General features: G+C 48.5%; 1 protein-coding gene across 2 annotated transcripts in view; it reads right to left on the bottom strand.

The window, feature by feature from the left end:
- Positions 1-19221, bottom strand: part of bckdhb (branched chain keto acid dehydrogenase E1 subunit beta) — a 380244-nt gene that overhangs the window by 214168 nt on the left and 146855 nt on the right. The window lies entirely within an intron of this gene.

The following is a 19221-nucleotide window of genomic DNA, read 5'->3' as shown; positions in this document are numbered from 1 at the left end:
GGAAAAAAAAGAATGTAAAAAAGTAGCATAAAGACACTTTACTTGAATGCTCGTAGCATTCAAAACAAGGTAAATGAGTTGACTGCACAAATCATCGCAAATGAGTTTGATTTAGTGGCCATTACAGCGTCATGTTTGCAGGGTCGGCACGACTCGGAGTTAAATAACCAGCGGTATCAGACTATTCGGAAGGACAGTCAGAAATAGTAAGGAGAAAACGTCGCTGATAGGCATTGTCTATAGGCCACCAAATAATACCACGGTCGGGTGGCCAATAAACAAAGAAATAACTGATGCATGTAAAAATGGTATGGCAATTATCATGGTCGATTTTAATCTACATGTCGATTGGTCAAATCAGGTCAGTCTTGAGGAGGCGTTCAGGGCCTTGGGCAGTACTGCTGCCTCACAGCTCCAGGGACCCAGGTTTAATACCAGCCTCAGGTGTCTGTCTGTGTGGAGTTTGCACTTTCTCTCCACGTCTGCGTGGGTTTCTTCCGGGTGCTCCAGTTACTTCCCACAGTCCAAAGAGGTGCAGGTTAGGTGCATGGATCATGCTAAATTGCCCCTTAGTGTCAAAAAGGTTAGGTGGGATTATTGGGTTACGGGGATAGGCGGAGGCGTGGGATTAAGTAGGGTACTCTTTCCAAGGGCCGGTGTAGGCTCGATGGGCCGAAAGGTCTGCTTCGGCACTGTAAATTCTGTGATTCTATGAACATATCAGCGACAGTTTCCTCGATCAATATGTAATGGAAGCTACGAGGGAGCAAGCTATCATAGATCTGGCCCTGTGCAATGAGACAGGAATAATTAATGATCTCATAGTTAGGGACCCTCTCGGATGGAGCGATCACAATGTAGTTGAGTTTAAAATACAGATGGAGGGTGAGAAGGTAAAATGCAATACCAGAGTCTTGTGCTTAAACAAAGGAGACTACAATGGGATGAGGGAGGGGCTGGTTTAAGGTAGAATGGGAGCAAAGGCTTTACGGTGTGACAATTGAGGACTTTGAAAGCGATGTTTCACAGTGCTCAACAAAGTATATACACCAGTGAAAAGGAAGGACTGTGGAAAAAGGGCTAATCCGCCATGGATACCTAAGGAAATAAAGGAGGTTATCAAATTGAAAGAAAATGGATACAAAGTGGCAAATATTCGTGGGAAACTAGAGCATTGGGAAATATTTAAAGGTCAACACAAAGCCACGAAAAAAGCTATAAAGAAAAGTAAAATAGATTTTGAGATTAAACTAGCTCAGAATATAAAAACAGACAGCAAAAGTTTCTACAAATACATAAAACGAAAAAGAGTGGCTACGGTAAACGTTGGTCATTTAGATGGGATGGGGGATTTAATAATGGGAATTGAGGAAATGGCCGAGGCATTGAACAGGTATTGTGTGTCGGTCTTCACAATGGAAGACACAAATAACATGCAATAATTGATGGCAGGTGAGGATTTAAAAACGATTATTACTAAGGAGGTAGTGTTGGGCAAGCTAATGGGCTAAAGTTAGACATGTTTCCTGGCCCTAATGGAATGCATCCCAGGGTACTAAAAGAGGTGGTGGGTGAAATAACAAATGCACTTCTGGTAATTTACTAAAATTTGCTGGACTCTGGGGCAGTTCCGGTAGATTGGAAAACAAATGTTAAGCCACTGTCTAAAAAAGGAGGTAGACAAAAGGCGGGTAACCTATCGGTTAGTTAGCTTAACTCCTGTAGTGGGGAAAATGCTTGAATCTAGCACTAAGGAAGAAATAAGGTGAGACATCCAGATAGAAATTGTCCCATCGGGCAGATGCACCATGGGTTCATGAGAGGCAGGTTATATTTAACTAATTTATTGGACTTCTTTGAAGACACGTGAGGGGGGGCATGGTAGCACACTGGTTATCACAACTGCTTCACAGCTTCAGGGTCCCAGGTTTGATTCCTGGTTTGGGTCACTGTCTGTGCGGACTTGATGGGCCAAATGACCTTCTTCTGCACTGTAAATTCTATGATTCTATGACATTACGAGCGTGGTGGACAACAGGGAACCAGTGGATGTGGTGTATCTGGATTTCCAGAAGGCATTCGGCAAGGTGCCGCACAAAAGGCATAAGATAAGGGTGAACAGTGTTAGGGTAATATATTAGCATGGATAGCAAATTGGTTAACTAACAAAAAACATAGAATAGGGATAAATGGGTGCTTTTTCTGGTTGGCGATGAGTGGCTAGTGGTGTGCCTCAGGGATCAGTTTTGGGACCGCAATTGTTTACAATTTATATAGATGATGTAATGAACTCCAATTGGCTTTATTGGTTGGCCAATTGGAGTATGAGCTCCCTCAATGATAGCTCATTGAGGGGGCCCATATAATCACCTGTGTAGGCTTTGGGAGCCAGTCTTAAGTTGACTGGACTGCTAGCAGCACTGTTTGTAGCTGCTCCTGTAATATCGTTATTGTAAATAAATATTGGTGTGGTGACAGAACTCCTGCCTCCCATGGATTACTACAGATGATTTGGAGTTTGTGACCAAGTTTAATGTGTCAAAGTTCGCAGATGACACTAAGGTGAGTGGTAGAGTCAAGTGTGCAGAGGACACTGAAAGTCTGCAGAGAGATGTAGATAGTTTATAGGGTGCTGGTGAAGCCACACCTGGATTACTGTTTACAGTTTTGGACTTGAGAAAGGATGTACTGGCACTGGAGGAGGTGCAGAGGAGATTCTAGGTTGATTCCAGAGTTCAAAGGATTGGCTTATGAGGAGAGACTGAGTAGACTGGGATGATAATCATCGGGATTTAGAAGAATGAGGGGGGAATCTTATAGAAAAATAAAGTTATGAAGGAAATAGATTATCATAGAATTTACAGTGCAGAAGGAGGCCATTTGGCCCATCAAGTCCGCACCGGCCCTTGGAAAGAGCACCCCACCCAAGGTCAACACCTCCACCCTATCCCCATATCCCAGTAACCCCACCCAACATTAAGGGCAATTTGGGACACTAAGGGCAATTTATCATGGCCAATCCACTTAACCTGCACATCTTTGGACTGTGGGAGGAAACCGGAGCACCCGGAGGAAACCCACGCACACACGGGGAGGATGTGCAGACTCCGCACAGACAGTGACCCAAGCTGGAATCGAACCTGGGACCCTGGAGCTGTGAAGCAATTGTGCTATCCACAATGCTACCGTGCTGCCCTTAGGATAGAAGCAGGGAGATTGTTTCCACTGGCGGGTGAAACTAGAACTAGGGGGCACAGCCTCAAAATAAGGGGAAGCATATTTACGACTGAGTTGAGGAGGAATATCTTCACCCAAAGGCTTGTAAATGGGTGGAATTCCTTGCCCAGCGAAGCACTTGAGGCTGCCTCATTGAATGTTTTTAAGGCAAATACAGATTTTTGAACAGAAATGGAATTAAGGGTTATGGTGAGCGGGCAAGTAAGTGGAGCTGAGTCCACAAAAAGATCAGCCATGTTCGTCCCCGGGAACATTGATGGGGGATTTCAGAGTTGGCACAGAGCGGGCATCAGACAGCTGAGGGACCTGTTTATTGATGGGAGGTTTGCGAGCCTGGGGGAGTTGGAGGAGAAATTTGGGCTCCCCCCGGGGAACATGTTCAGGTATCTGCAGGTAAAGGCATTTGCTAGGCGGCAGGTGGAGGGATTCCCTTCGCTTCCCGCGAGGGGGGTGAGCGACAGGGTGCTTTCGGGGGTCTGGGTCAGAGAGGGGAAGATATCTGATATCTACAAGGTTATGCAGGAGGCGGAGGAGGCGTCAGTAGAGGAGCTGAAAGCTAAGTGGGAGGGGGAACTGGGGGAACAGATCGAAGACGGGACATGGGCTGATGCCCTGGATAGGGTTAATTCTTCCTCCTCGTGTGCGCGGCTTAGCCTCATCCAATTCAAGGTGCTGCACCGGGCCCACATGACTGGGACGAGGATGAGTAGGTTCTTTGGGGGTGAAGACAGGTGTGTCAGGTGCTCGGAGTCCAGCGAACCATGCCCATATGTTCTGGGCATGCCCGGCGCTGGAGGAGTTCTGGAAGGGGGTGGCGAGGACAGTGTCGAGGGTGGTGGGATCCAGGGTCAAGCCAGGATGGGGACTTGCGATTTTTGGGGTTGGGGTGGAGCCGGGAGTGCAGGAGGCGAAAGAGGCCGGTGTGCTGGCCTTTGCATCCCTAGTAGCCCGGCGAAGGATCTTGCTACAATGGAAGGATGCGAGGCCCCCAAGCGTGGAGACCTGGATCAATGACATGGCGGGTTTCATTAAGCTAGAGAAGGTCAAATTCGCCCTGAGAGGGTCGGTACAAGGGTTCTTTAGGCGGTGGCAACCTTTTCTCGACTTTCTGGCTCTCTGGGGGACGATGACTATGTTTGTTTATTTAATTTAAATTTATTTTGAAGTTCTTTTGTTGTTCATTGGGGTTGGGGGGGTGGGGGGATGTGATACATGCATTGATACGGTCTGGGGGTGGTACGGTTATTATGGGTTATTTTGTTGCATTTCATTATGTGTCGTTATGTTTTATATTTTCTGTAAAAAATTCCAATAAAAATTATATTTAAAAAAAAAAGATCAGCCATGATCTTATTGAATGGCAGAGCAGACACCACGGGCCTGATGGCCTACTGCTGCTGTTCTTATGTCCTTAAGAGTAGATGAGTGAAACTAGAAGACATCTCCACATACTTGATTGTGCAAAACTGATTATTTTTCCCACTGTAATATTTTACATTTAAAGGCCAAGTGAATGCAGGTTCAAACCCAGTGTTATTAATCTGAGCAACTTTTCACAGGAACTTCATTTGAAGCCTACTTGTGACAATAAGCGATTTTCATTTCATTTCATAAGGGTAGAGAAAAGGCCCCCATTGAAAGCTATATTCTCTTATAGATAAATAAGGGAAAATAATATGGCAGGAGTCCAATTTTGACAGTAACTCCTGTTTCTAGTGGCCACTTGTCTGAGAATCTAGTTGAAAAGCAGAAAACTGTAGATGCTCGAAATCTCAAATAAGCTAAAAATGCTGGAAATACCACAAGAGGTCTGGCAGCATCTGTGGAAACCGTTATCGCGTTAACAATTCAGGTCCATGGCCTTGCATCAGAGCTCGGAAAATTAGAAGAAAAGTAATAGGTTTTGAGAAGGAGTTAGGAGGGAAAATGGACAAAAGGTCTGTAATGCAGCAGAAGACAAGACAGATTGAATGATAGAAGTGTTAGTCTTACAGGGCGAAAGGGAATAGCGATGAGACGAGAAACGAAACAATGAAACAAAAGAAGCACCCAAGCAGCTGCCAGAAAGCAAAAATAAGAGAAAAAAAACAAAACATGCACAAAAAGAAAACAAAAATGGAGGGTTCAGGATCAGAGATCATAGAATTTACAGTGCAGAAGGAGGCCATTTGGTGCATCAAGTCTGCACCAGCCCTTGGAAAGAGTGCCGCACCTAAGCCCACACATCTCTACCCCATCTTCGTAACCCAGTAACCCCACCCAACCTTTTTGGACACGAAGGGCAATTTAGCATGGTCAATCCCCCTAACCCGCACATCTTTGGACTGGGAGGAAACCGGAGCACCCGGGGGAAACCCACGCAGACACGAGAACGTGCAGACTCCGCACAAACAGGGACCCAGCGGGGAATCGAACCTGGGACCCTGGCACTGTGAAGCCACAGTGCTAGCCACTATGCTACCCCAGAAGCTAATCCTCTCAACTCTGAATGATGAACAAAATCGTTTTTTTATTTAAAATAATTTTATTAACATTTTTAAATTTATAAAATGTGAAATAGAGAAAAATAAACAAATTTGAATATATCAACCACAGAAAAATAGAACCCCCCACAGCACCTAAACCACCCCCCTCTTCCCCCCTTCCCACCCCACCCCCACCCCCAAAAGCAGTTAATTGAGAAGGCGGTTGGCCCGATTCAGGAAAAGCTGCAAAAAGCTTCTGAGGCGGAGAGACTCCGAAAGCTATGGAAGCGGCCTTATCGCAGCATGGTGATCGAATCAGCTCATTGGAAGCTGGGATGTTGCTGGTGGAAGAGAGGAACAGGGTTCTGAGGGCAAAGATGGATGACTTGACAGAAGTCAAGGAGACAGAACCTCAGAATCGTGGGGTTACCAGAGGGGGTGCCAGAGGGCCCGAAGCTGACTGAGTACTTCTCTCAGATGTTTGTCAAGCTTTGAGGGGGGGGGGGGAAATGGGTGATTGTCCCCTCCAGAGTTCGATCGGGCCCACCGAGTACTCTGGTGGATGCCTCGGTGAATGAGCCACCGTGGGCAATTATTGGATTCCATAAGCTTCAAGAAGGAGAGGGTTCTACAATTGGCCTAAGCAAATTGGGACTTGAGGTGGTAAGGAAGCATCATTAGGATATTCCAAAATATAGCAGCAGAGTTAGTGAAGGGGTGTTCAGCTTTTAATAAGGCGAAGTCAACGATATTCAGGAGTGGAGTCTGGTTTGGAGTGGTGTACCCGGCGAGGCTGAGTGTGACTTTTCGGTCAAAAGATCATTTTTCAATGAGTCGGAGGAGGCAGAGAAGTTTGTCACGGAGTATGGACTTGGGCTCGATTGAATGGATTCAATTGGGACTTTAATAGGATGGTTGGGAGGGGTTGGTTTGAGATACATTGACGACATTTTATTTTTTTGGACTCATGGTGAAAAATCACTGAAATGACTACACGAGATGACATCAAGTTCCATCCCACCACCAGACTCACCATGGACCACTCTCCAGAATCAGTTGCATTCTTGGACACACACATCTCCCTCAAGGACGGACACCTTAGCACTTCACTCTACCACGCGCAAATGGATAACCTCACAATGCTCCACTTCTCACAGTGCTCAGACAAGCCCTCTGTATACACAGGATCTGCTCGGACGAGGAGTAATGCGACAGACACCTACAGGCGCTTGAAAGATGCCATCGTAAGAACAGGATATGACACTCGATTCATCAATCAATAGTCCCGAAGCGCCACAGCAAAAAACCACACCGACTTCCTCAGAAGACGAACACAGGACACGACTGACAGAGTATCCTTTGTCGTCCAGTACTTCCCTGGAGAAGAAAAACTATGACATCTGCTTCGGAGCCTTCAACATGCCATTGATGACGACAAATATCTCACCCCCATAGCTCCACTACTTGCCTTCCACACTGGTTTAGCACACTGGGCTAAATCACTGGCTTTTAAAGCAGACCAAGGCAGGTCAGCAGCACGGTTCAATTCCCGTACCAGCCTCCCCGAACAGGCGCCGAAATGTGGCGACTAGGGGCTTTTCACAGTAACTTCATTGAAGCCTACAATAAGCGATCATTCATTCATTCATTCAAATAACCGCCTACGCCCAAACAGACCATTGTTCACAGCAAACTACCTAGCCTTCGGTAGAACAGTGACTACGACACGACACAGCCCTGCCACGGCAAACTCTGCAAGCCATGCTGGATCATCGTCACCTTTGGACACACGCATGACTCGGCCAACGTTGTCTACCTCATACACTGCAAGAAAGGACGAGGACCCAAGGTGTGATACTTTGCAAGGCCATGCAGACGCTATGACAACGGATGAACAGACATCGCGCAACAATCGTACTTCAGCAGTCAAGGACATTCAGCCTCCGATCTTCCGGTAAACATTCTCCGAGGCGGCTTTCAAGACGCATGACAATGCAGAATCGCCGAGCAGAAACTGGTAGCCAAGTTTGGCACGCATAAGGACGGCCTCAACCGGATCTCGGGTTCATGTCACATTACACAACTCCCACCATACTATCCGGGTTTGCAGAATCCTACTAATTGTCCTGGCTTGAAATAAACCACACCTCGATTACCTGTGATTATCACTCACTCCACTCACACTGTTTGTTCCTGTAAAGACTCACATTCCAACCATTCTTCACACTCGTCTGTAATTATCTTGTAATTGTGTCTATCCTACTCTCCTATATGTCTTGCAATTGTGAACCTGCCTCCACTTCATCTGATGAAGGAGCAGCAGACTGAAAGCTTATGTTTTCAAATAAACCTGTTGGACTTTAACCTGGTGTTGTGAGACTTCTTACTGTGCCCAGTCCAATGCCGGCACCTCAACATCATCTCTGAACATGATACATGTTGGGCTGGTTTAGCACACTGGGCTAAATAGCTGGCTTTTAAAGCAGACCAAGGCAGGCCAGCAGCACGGTTCAATTCCCGCACAAGCCTCCCCGAACAGGCGCCGGAATGTGGCGATTCGGAGCTTTTCACACTTCCCTACATTACCCTCTAGCTTCCATCTTGTTTTTTATTCACTCATGGGATGTATGCATCACTGGCTGGGCATTTAAGATTCAACCACATTGCTGTGGATTTGGAGTGACATGTAAGCCAGACCAGGTAAGGACAGCCGATGTCCTTCCCTAGGGAACATTAGTGAGCCAGATGAGTTTGTATGACAATCAACAATGATTTCATGTCATCACTAGACTTGTAATTCCAGATTTTTTTTATTGAATTCAAAATTCACCATCTGCTGTGTTGGGCTTCAAACCCAGAACTCCCAGAGCATTTCCCAATAAAAAATTTGAAAAGTTGTAATAGTGGAATTAGATATATTACTGTATCTCTTCATCCAAGTCATTAACAGGGATTGCAAATAGCCGATGCCACAGCACTGATCCTTGCAGCATTCCACTATTCACTGCCTGGCAAAATTAAAATGTCCCATTTGTGTACACTCTCTGCTTCCTGTCCATTAATCAATCTTTTATTCATGTTAATGTACTACCATCCCCTCTCCCCCACCCCCATAAGCATTTCAAAGAGCCCTTATCTTGCCTTACCAAATGTGTCTTGGAAATCCAGATACACTTCATCTACTGATTCTCCTTTATTCGCCCTACTAGTTATATCCTTAGAAAAACTTCAACAAATATGTTGGCCAGGATTTCCCTTCAGTAAAATCATGTTGACTTGTTCTAATTATATTATGCTTTAAAAGTGCAATGTTAAAACGTCTTGAAATTAAATGAAAATCGCTTATTGTCACAAGTAGGCTACAAATGAAGTTACTGTGAAAAGCCCCTAGTCGCCACATTCCGGCACCTGTTCGGGGAGGTTGGTAAGGGAATTGAACCGTGCTGCTGGCCTGCCTTGGTCTGCTTTAAAAGCCAGCTATTTAGCCCTGTGCTAATAGATTCCAGGATGTGGACTTCCGGTTGCGGTGATGCGGAGCTAAGCCACACTTTCGGTGGCTCCCGCTATTTTCGGTCTTTTGGGCTCTTTTAAGGGCCCGTAGCGGCACTGGTTGGACATTTCCCGGTGTGGGAACGCATCTGCTGCGCTTATCTGCCAGTGGATGGACTGGACCAGGAGCGGGGCGGTCAAAAAATCGACTTTGGAGCAAAGAAAGGTGCGAGGCAGGAAAAACAAGATGGCGGCGGGCAGGGAACCGGCAGCGTGGTAGCAGTGGGCGCAGGAGCTGCTTCAGCGAGCTGAAAGTTGAGCTGCTGGAACCGCTTAAGGCCTCACTGGATAAGCTCATGGCGACTCAGACGGCTCAGGGTGCAGAGATCCGCGAGTTACGACAAAAGACCTCGGAGAACGAGGATGAAATCCTAGGCCTGGCAGTGAAGGTGGAGTCGCACGGGGCGCTCCACAAGAAATGGCAAGCGAGGATGGAGGAAATGGAGAACCGCTCGCGGCGGAAGAACTTGTGGATCCTGGAGGGGCTGGAGGGATCGGACCTGGGGGCCTATGTGGCCTTGATGCTGAACTCGCTAATGAGAGCGGGGTCCTTCCAAGGGCCCTTGGAGCTGGAGGGCGCCCATCGAGTGTTGCTGAGAAAGCCCAGGCCGAACAAGCCGCCAAGGGCGGTGCTGGTCGTTTTCACCGCTTCGTCGACCGGGAATGTGTGCTGAGATGGGCTAAAAAGGAGAGCAGCAGCAAGTGGGAGAACGCAGAGATCCAGATTTATCAGGACTGGAGGGCGGAGGTGGCGAAGAAAAGGGCTGGTTTTAACCGGTCGAAGGCAGTGCTGCAAAAGAGAGGGGTGAAGTTCGGCCTGCTACAGCCGGCACACCTCTGGGTCACTTATAAAGACCGCCAGCTCTATTTTGACTGCCCGAAAGAGGCTGGGCCTTCGTCCTGGCAGAGAAGCTGGACTCGAACTGAGGATTGAGGGGGGGGTTGGAGACTGATGTACATTGTCCGGAGGCTCTGTTCTCCCTTGTACTTCTTTGTTGGTCTTTTTTTTTTCTCTTTTTTGGGGCTTTTCTACTATTTACTTCTGTTCCTTTCTCTCTGGTGGAAAGTTGGGGGGCTGTTTTGTAGGCCCGTTGGGACACTCGCCTTTTTCTTTCCCGCGCTTTGGGTCGGGGGGTGGGGTTTAAGCTGGAAGCGCGGGCTTTTTCCCGCACTGGAGGTGGAATGGGAGGGGTCTGTACTGGTCAGGGGGAGTGGCGGTTGGGTTACACCGGGGGGGGGGGTCGTTGGGGTGGCGGGAGCAGCCGGGGTCAGCAGGAGTCGGCTGACTTACGGAAGTACGACGAGAGGGGCAACGCAGCTAGGGGGGGCCCTAGCTAGGGATTGGGGGGGGTGTACCAGGTTACTGCTGGAAGGGCCGAAGGGGAACAGATGGTGATGGGGGGGGGGGGTCGGGATGGGGATCTGCCACCGTGGGGAACAGGCCGTGGGGGTACTGCGGGCACGTGGTGGGCCGAGGGAGAGTTATGGCTGACTGGCGCATATGGAGAAGGAATAGCCCCCCAATTCGGCTGGTCACGTGGAATGTAAGGGGGCTGAATGGACCGGTGAAGCGGGCCCGGGTGATTGGGCACTTGAAGGGGCTAGGGGCGGACATGGCTATGCTCCAGGAAACACACCTTAGGGTGGCGGATCAGGTTAGGCTGAGAAGAGAGTGGGTTGGACAAGTGTTCCATTCGGGATTAGATGCGAGAAACCGGGGTGTGGCGATTTTGGTGGGAAAGAGCTTGTCGTTTGTGGTGTCGAGCGTGGTGGCGGATAGCTGTGGCAGGTACATAATAGTGAGCGGTAGACTCCAAGGGGAGCGGGTGGTGCTGGTTAATGTGTACGGCTCAAATTGGGATGATACAGGCTTCATGCGGCACATGCTGAGCCGGATTCTAGACCTTGAGACGGGGGGCTTGATATTGGGAGGAGATTTTAATACAGCTCGGACCCAGCCCTGGATCGTTCTAGGTCCAGGACCGGTAAGAGGCCGGTGGCGGCCACAGTGCTGAGGGGGTTCGTGGACCAGATGGAGGGGTGGATCCTTGGAGGTTTATGGGGGGTTTTGTGAAGGGGAGGCAGCTGAATGTCAATGTGCGGCGGCTTCCTAACGTCATAATGATGTCGGCGGTGGACGGGGAGGCGGAAATAGTGGCATTGATGGATGCGGAGAAAGCTTTTGACAGGGTGGAGTGGAGCTACCTGTGGGAGGTGTTGAGGAGATTTGGGTTTGGTGAGGGATTCATTAGGTGGGTGAGGCTGTTGTATAATGCTCCGGTGGCGAGCGTGGTGACGAATGGGAGGAGGTCGGAGGACTTTCGGCTGTACCGGGGAACGAGGCAGGGGTGCCCCTCGACTCCCCTGCTGTTCGCGTTGGCAATCGAACCCCTGGCCATGGCACTGAGAGAATCAAGGAACTGTAGGGGGATTGTGCGCGGGGGGGGGGGGGGGGGGGGGGGGGGGGGGGTTTGCAGATCCGGCAGGGGGGATGCCAGAGGTGATGAGGATCCTGGGGGAGTTTGGAGACCTCTCAGGCTATAAGCTGAATGTGGGGAAGAGTGAGCTGTTCGTGGTGCATATGGGGGACCAGGAGAAAGAGATAGGGGAGCTCCCGCTGAAAAGGGCAGAGAGGAGCTTCAGATACTGGGAGTCCAGATAGCCAGGTGCTGGAGTTCCCTGCATAGGTTAAACTTCACGAGGCTGGTGGAGCAGGAGTTCAGGAGGTGGGATGTGTTGCCACTCTCCCTAGCGGGCAGGGTCCAGTCGGTTAAGATGACGGTGCTCCCAAGGTTTTTGTTTCTCTTCCAGTGTTTACCCATTATGATTCCGAAGGCTTTCTTTAGGAGGGTTAACAGGAGTAATACGGGGTTTGTGTGGGCGCAGAAGACCCCGAGGGTGAGGAGGGTATTCTTGGAGCGAGGCAGGGAGGTGGGTGGATTGGCGCTGCCCAACCTGTGTGGGTATTACTGGGCTGCGAACGTGGCAATAATTCGTAGATGGGTGATGGAGGGGGAGGGAGCCGAATGGAAGAGGATGGAGGCGGCGTCCTGTGTGGGCACGAGTTTAGAGGCGCTGGTGACGGCACCGCTGCCGCTCCCCCGGGCAAGGTACTCTTCGAGTCCAGTAGTGGTGGCTACCCTCAAAATCTAGGGGCAGTGGAGGCGGCATAGGGGGGAAGTGAAGGCCTCAGTTTGGTCCCCGATACGGGGGAACCACCGTTTTGTACCAGGGAGGATAGATGGAGGGTTTCTGAGTTGGCACAGGGCAGGTATCAGGCGGATGGGGGACCTCTTCCTAGACGGGAAGTTTGCGACCTTAGAGGAGTTGGAGGGGAAGTGGGGTCTCCCCCCAGGGAATTCCTTTAGGTACATGCAGATTATGGCGTTTGTTAGGCGGCAGGTGGCGGAGCTTCTGCTATTGCCGCCAAGGGGGGTTCAGGATAGGGTGCTCTCAGAGACGTGGGTCGGCGAGGGTAGGATCTCTGCAATTTATCAGGTGATGCAGGAGGGGGAGGAGGCCTCGGTGGAGGAGCTGAAAGCAAAGTGGGAGGAGGAGTTGGGGGAGGAGATTGAGGAGGGGACGTGGGCAGGCGCCCTGGGGAGGGTGAATTCCTCCTCCTCTTGCGCACGGCTTAGTCTAATCCAACTAAAGGGGCTATCTGGGGCTGTTTAGCACAGGGCTAAATCGCTGGCTTTGAAAGCAGACCAAGCAGGCCAGCAGCACAGTTCGATTCCCGTAACAGCCTTCCCGAACAGGCGTCGGAATGTGGCGACTAGGGACTTTTCACAGTAACTTCATTGAAACCTACTTGCGACAATAAGCGATTTTCATTTCATTCATTTCATATAGGTGCTGCATAGGGTGAATATGACTGGGACCAGGCTGAGCCGGTTCTTTGGGGGAAGAGGACAGGTGTGGCAGGTGCACGGGGAGCCCAGCGAATCACACCCACATTTTCTGGGCGTGTCCAGCGTTGGAGGGTTTCTGGAAGGGGGTGGCGGGGACCTTGTCCAAGATGGTCGGCTCCAGGCTGGAGGCTCGCCATTTTTGAGGTAGCATCGGAGCCGGGAGGGCAGGAGGCGAGAGAGTCCGATATTCTGGCCTTTGCGTCTCTAGTAGCCCGGCGAAGGATTCTTTTACAGTGGAAGGACGCGAAGCCCCCGAGTCCGGAATCCTGTACTTCATTACACTGGAGAGGGTCAAGTTTGCTCTGAGGGGTTTGGTTCTTCCGGTGGTGGCAGCCTTTTCTTGATTTCCTGGCAGAGCATTAGAGGGGGGTCAACTTCAGCAGCAACCCGGGGGGGCTACGGGTTTGTTATGGGGGTTTGTTCTCATGGTTTTACGCTTATTTCTTTTTCTTGTTGTTAATGTTTTGTTTTTGTATTGGGGGGAGGGGTTACTGTTTTTCTTTGTTGGGATAAAATTTGTTGTTGGAAAATTTGAATAAAAATTATTTTTTAAAACAAATAGATTCCAGGATTTTTCGATCAACTGGTATCAGGACAAACGGACCTGTAGCACCCAGTTTCTATCTTGATTGCCTCTGTTCGTTCCATAAATGTGGTCTAGAACTTCAGTAGCTTGTCACCTTTATTCTCAATCGCGTTCACACAGAAGTGCTGGTTTCGCACAATGGGCTAAACAGCTGGCTTGAAATGCAGAACAAGGCTAGCAGCGTGGGTTCAATTCCTGTACCGGCCTCCCCAAACAGGCGCCAGAATGTGGCGACTAGGGGCTTTTCACAGTAACTTAATTGAAGCCCACTTGTGACAATAAGTGAGTATTTTTATTATGACCTCTATCATTGGCCTTCTAACACTGTTCCAATGAAGAAATTACAAGCAACAACACCTCCAACGGGATTCTCCCAGCTCGGGGCCAGGCCGGATAATCGCCGCAACCAGGCCACGCTGCCAGAACGCAATTCTTCGTGGAGTAGAGAATCAGCGCCATTGGCGCTGGTGCGTTTGGCGCGGCCAGGCAACCGATTCTCAGCCCGGGATGGGCCAAGCAGCCACTCTAAAAGGCAGAGTCCCACCTGCACTTGGTCGCAGCCGGCGGGAACTCCGCGCAGGGTTGGGGGGGCGGCCTGTGGGTGGGGTTGGGGGGCTCTGACCCCGGAGGGGTGGGGGAGGCCTCCGATGGGGCCTGGCCTGTGATCGGGGCCGACTGATCGGCAGGCCGGCCTCTCGCTCCCCAGGCCTATTTTCTTCCAGCCCAGCCCCTGAACTCCCGCGCCATATCGCGTCAGGGCCGGCGCGTTGAGGGAGGCCACAGCACATGCGTGGGTTGGCGCCAGCGCCATTGCGCATGCGCGGATCCCGCGGGGCACAGTTCGCACCAGGATGGGAGGCTGGAGAGACGTGAACCGCTCCAGCGCCATGCTGGCCCCCTGTAGAGGCCAGAATCAGTACTCCCAGCAGCCCGTTCACGCCATCGTGAAAGACGACGGCGGTTCCGACGGCGTGGACACTCTGCCGCCGAATGGGAGAATCCCGCCCCTCACCTTTCTACCAGACACTTTACAATTTTCTGGCCTGAATAAAAAACTGCAGACTTTGAGCACCGCTCCAATTTTCTTTGAGACAGCATTCCTGAGCCATGCCACCTTCTCCTATCACATTTTCAATTCTTCCCTCCTCTACATTATGATGTAACCATTTAAACCCAGTTTGGATGCATTTGTTGTTTCTATACTTGCCTCATTTTGTCACCTTAATTTTACTGTGCCATCACTTTAGTCATTCTTTTAATTACTGCCTCCCACTCATTCATTGACCCATCCTTTTGTCCTTTTTCAACCTTTTTTTCCCCGGCTTTGTAATTGGTTAAAACTGTTAATCGCAAACATCATTCAGTTCTGATGAAAATTATCAACCTGAAACATTAATTCTGTTTTTTGTTTATCTCTGCCAAATCGAATGTTTCAGAAGCTTTTAGCATTAATATTCTATTTGCTACAACTTGTATACCTAAATGTATCAAATATATGCCATTAAAAAAATGTTGATTCATTTAACGTGCAGCATATTTTAATCCTTTTTAATGTCATTCAATACGGACAATTACTTCCTATTTTTATTTCAATTTATTTAGTTTTCATTGTCTCAATTTAATGTTTGTGCAACAAATGTAGAGAGAAATGAAAATAAAGTGCACATAAGGCTTTGAAAATTACATAGGAGAGAGACAGAATGAAGGAGACACTAAAAAGATAGTTGGCGAAGAAGACAGACACAAAAAAGGACGCTGTTTATCCTGAAATAAAATTCAACATCAACTGTTTCTATTCAACATATATTTTACAGACTTATAAATCTCCTTCTGATCACCTTTTTTTCAAGGCCAAATTTATTTTTGGACTTTTCTTGAGAACTTAGTCCTCCAATCTGACATCAGGTTCTTTGTCCTTTTTCTGTATTTCCTGAAGGCTTTGATGGGTCCAGTATGCTTCAATAGCCAGAAAGGACCACAGTATTACTCAAGGCGCTGCATAATCTAAGAATGGGTAAAGTCCTGTACTCTGTGGATTTGGTATTCCAGCTCAGTACATTGCTTTCTGCTGATTACTGCTCGACAATAAGTTGGCAGAGCTAAGTCTTCTATAACTCCAGAACTCCTAGTCGCCCCCTCTAAATAGCTCTCTACCGTTTATCGTGTAAATATCCCATTTTCCCTGCTAGACTGCAATAGCTTTACAATAAACTGTACTGACATTTGTAAATGTTCCGTTGCCAGTCAGTTGATGAATACATATTTTATTTTAGATACAAAGATGGAATTAGAGTTGGGAGACCTGAAAAGTTCTCTCCAAAACACCACCTACAGTACAAAGTCAGCATGCTATATCTTGACCGCCGACAAAGCAAAACTGAACGGAAATGTGCATCGAGCAATTTAATGGTAAATGTCAAGAGAAAAGCGTGACCAAGACAAGTGACAAGAAGATCTGTGTACAGGAGCAGCGTGATACAACGGTTACAAGTTTGAAAATAATACATAAGGTAGTTCCTCAGACTTGAAACTTGTGTCTACTTTTTTTCTGTAATTTATTGGCTGATTCACAGGCTCAACTTTCCTCTAAACAATAGGATCACGGCAAGAATCCATCTAAAAATTCTATATCAGATACCCTCTGCGGAACGTTGCTTCACAGCTTTTCAATTTTTATATTCATAGTTTCATAGAATTTACCGTGCAGAAGGAGGCCATTCGGCCCATCGAGTCTGCACCGGCCCTTGGAAAGAGCAACCTATTGAAGCTCAGACCTCCACTCTATCCTTGTAACCCAGTAACCCCACCTAACCCTTTTTGAACACGAAGAGCAATTTAGCATGGCCAATCAACCTAACCTGCACATCTTTACGGGATGTGGTTATCACTGGTTGGGCCAGCATTTATTGCCCAAGGTGGTGATGAGTTGCCTTCTTGTGCCCTTCAGGTCTAGGTACACCCACTGTGCTGTCAGGGAGTTACAGGATTTTGACCCAGCGGCAGTGAAGGAATGGCGATATATTTCCAAGTCTGGGTGGTAAGTGACTTGGAGGGAAACCTCCAGGTGGTGGGGTTCCCAGCTACCTGTTGCTCTTGTCTTTCTAGATGGTAGTGGTCGTGGGTTTGGAAGGTGCTGTCTAAGGAACCTTGGTGAATTACTGCAGTGCATCTTTGCATCTTGTAGATGGTACACACGGCTGCTACTGTTCATCGGTGATGGAAGGTTTGAATATTTGTGGAAGGGGAAGTAATCAAGCGGGCTGCTTTGTCCTGGACGGTGTCGAGTTTCATGAGTGTTGTTGGAGCTGCACTCATCCAGGCAAGTGGAGAGTATTCCATTACACTCCTGACTTCTGCCTTGTAAATAGTGGCTGGTTTAGCACACTGGGCTAAACAGCTGGCTTGTAATGTAGAACAACGCCAGCAGCGCGGGTTCAATTCCCATACCAGCCTTCCTGAACAGACGCTGGAATGTGGCGACTAAGGGGCTTTTCACAGTAACGTCATTGAAGCCTACATGTGACAATTAGCATTAATTTTTATTTAAATGGTGGACAGGCTTTGGGGGGGGGGGGGTCAGGTGGTGAGTTAATCGCCATAGGATTCACAAATAGATCAGCGCACTGGTCCACTTTAAGTCCTCACTTCCACCCTACCCCCGTAACCCAATAACCGCAACTAATCTTTTTGGACACTAAGGGCAATTTAACATGTCCAAGCCACCTAACCTGCATGTCTTTGGACTGTGGGAGGAAACGGAGCACCCGGAGGAAATCCATGCAGACACGGGGAGAACGTGCAGACTCCGCACAGACAATGACCCAGCGGGGAATTGGGACCCTGGTGCTGTGAGGCCACAGTGCTAACCACTGTGCTACAGTTCCTAGCCTTTGACCTGCCCTTGTAGCCACAATATTAATGTGGCTAGTCCAGTTCAGATTCTGATCAATGGTAACCCCCAGGATGTTGATTATGGGGGAGTCAGTGATGGTAATGCCATTGAATGTCAAGGGTGTGATGATTAGGTCCTCTCTTGTAGAAGATGGTCATTGCCTGGCACTTGTGTGGCGCAAATGTAACTTGCCACTTGTCAGGCCAAGCCTGGATATTGTCCAGGCCTTGCTGCATTTGGACATGGAATTCTTCATTACCTGAGGAGTCGCGAATGGTGCTGAACATTGTGCAGTCATCTGCGAACATCCTCACTTCTGACCTTATGATGAAAGGAAGTGTAGTGTTCTTGTTGGATGGCCTGATTTATTTTACAAGAACACTTGTAGCTAAAGCTATAAATGATTTAATATTAACTGTGGGTTAAATATATACAAAACAACAGATGAATAACAGTCAGTCTGAGGTTGCCTGACTCTAACATTCACATTTACTAATGAGACTCCTTGTGGTCAGTCGGTAAATTACAACACAACCGTAATATCACTACAAGAAGGTCATTGATGAAGCAATTGAAGGGGGTTGGGCCTTGGACACTACCCTGAGGAACTCCTGCAATGATGTCCTGGAGATGAGATGATTGACCTCCAACCACCATAGCCATCCAACTAGTGGAGAGTTTTCCCCGATTCACATTGACTCCAGTTTAGCTAGGGCTCCTTGGTCAAATGCTGCCTTGATGTCAAGGGCAGTCACTTCCTCACCTCTGGCATTCAGCTCTTTTGTCCATGTTTGAACCAAGACTGTAATGAGATCAGGAGTGGAGTGACTCTGGAGGAACCCAAGCTGAACGTCCATGAGCAGGTTATTGCTGGGTAAATGCCACTTGATATGAAGAGTAAACTGATAGAACAGTAATTGGCTGAGTTGCATTTGTCTTGTTCCTTGTGTACAGGACACACCTGGGTAATTTTCCACATTGCTAGGTAGCTGTACTGGAACATCTTGACTAGGGGTGCGGCAGGTTCTGGAGCACAAGTCTTCAGTGCTATTGCCGGAATATTATCAGGGCTTTTGCAGCATTCATTGCTTCAGCCGTTTCTTGATGTCACGTGGAGTGAATAGTTTAGCTGAAGACTGACAACTGTGATACTGGGGACATCTGGAGGAGACCGAGGTGGATCATCTATTCGGCATTTCCGGCTGAAGATTGTCGCGAATGCCTCAGCCTTGTCTTTTGCACATTGTGCTGAGCTCCTCCATCATTGAGGATGGAGATATTTGTGGAACCTCCTCTTCCAGTGAGTTGTTTAATTGTCCACAAACATTCACAACTGGATGTGGGAGGACTGCAGAGCTTAGATCTGATGTGTTCGTTGTGTCTGCGTGAGTTTCCTCCGGGTGCTCCAGTTTCTTCCCACAAGTTCCGAAAGACTTGCTTGTCAGGTGAATTGGACATTCTGAATTCTCCCTTAGTGTACCCGAACAGGTACAGGAGTGTGGCAACGAGGGGATTTTCACAGTAACTTCATTGCAGTGTTAATGTCAGCCTACTTGTGACACTAATAAAGCTTATTATCAT

This window comes from Scyliorhinus canicula, chromosome 6 (genome assembly GCF_902713615.1).
Source record: "Scyliorhinus canicula chromosome 6, sScyCan1.1, whole genome shotgun sequence".
In the NCBI taxonomy this organism is placed as follows: Eukaryota; Metazoa; Chordata; class Chondrichthyes; order Carcharhiniformes; family Scyliorhinidae; genus Scyliorhinus; species Scyliorhinus canicula.
Note: the sequence above shows the minus strand (reverse complement) of the source record. Positions and strands in the feature narration are given on the sequence as shown.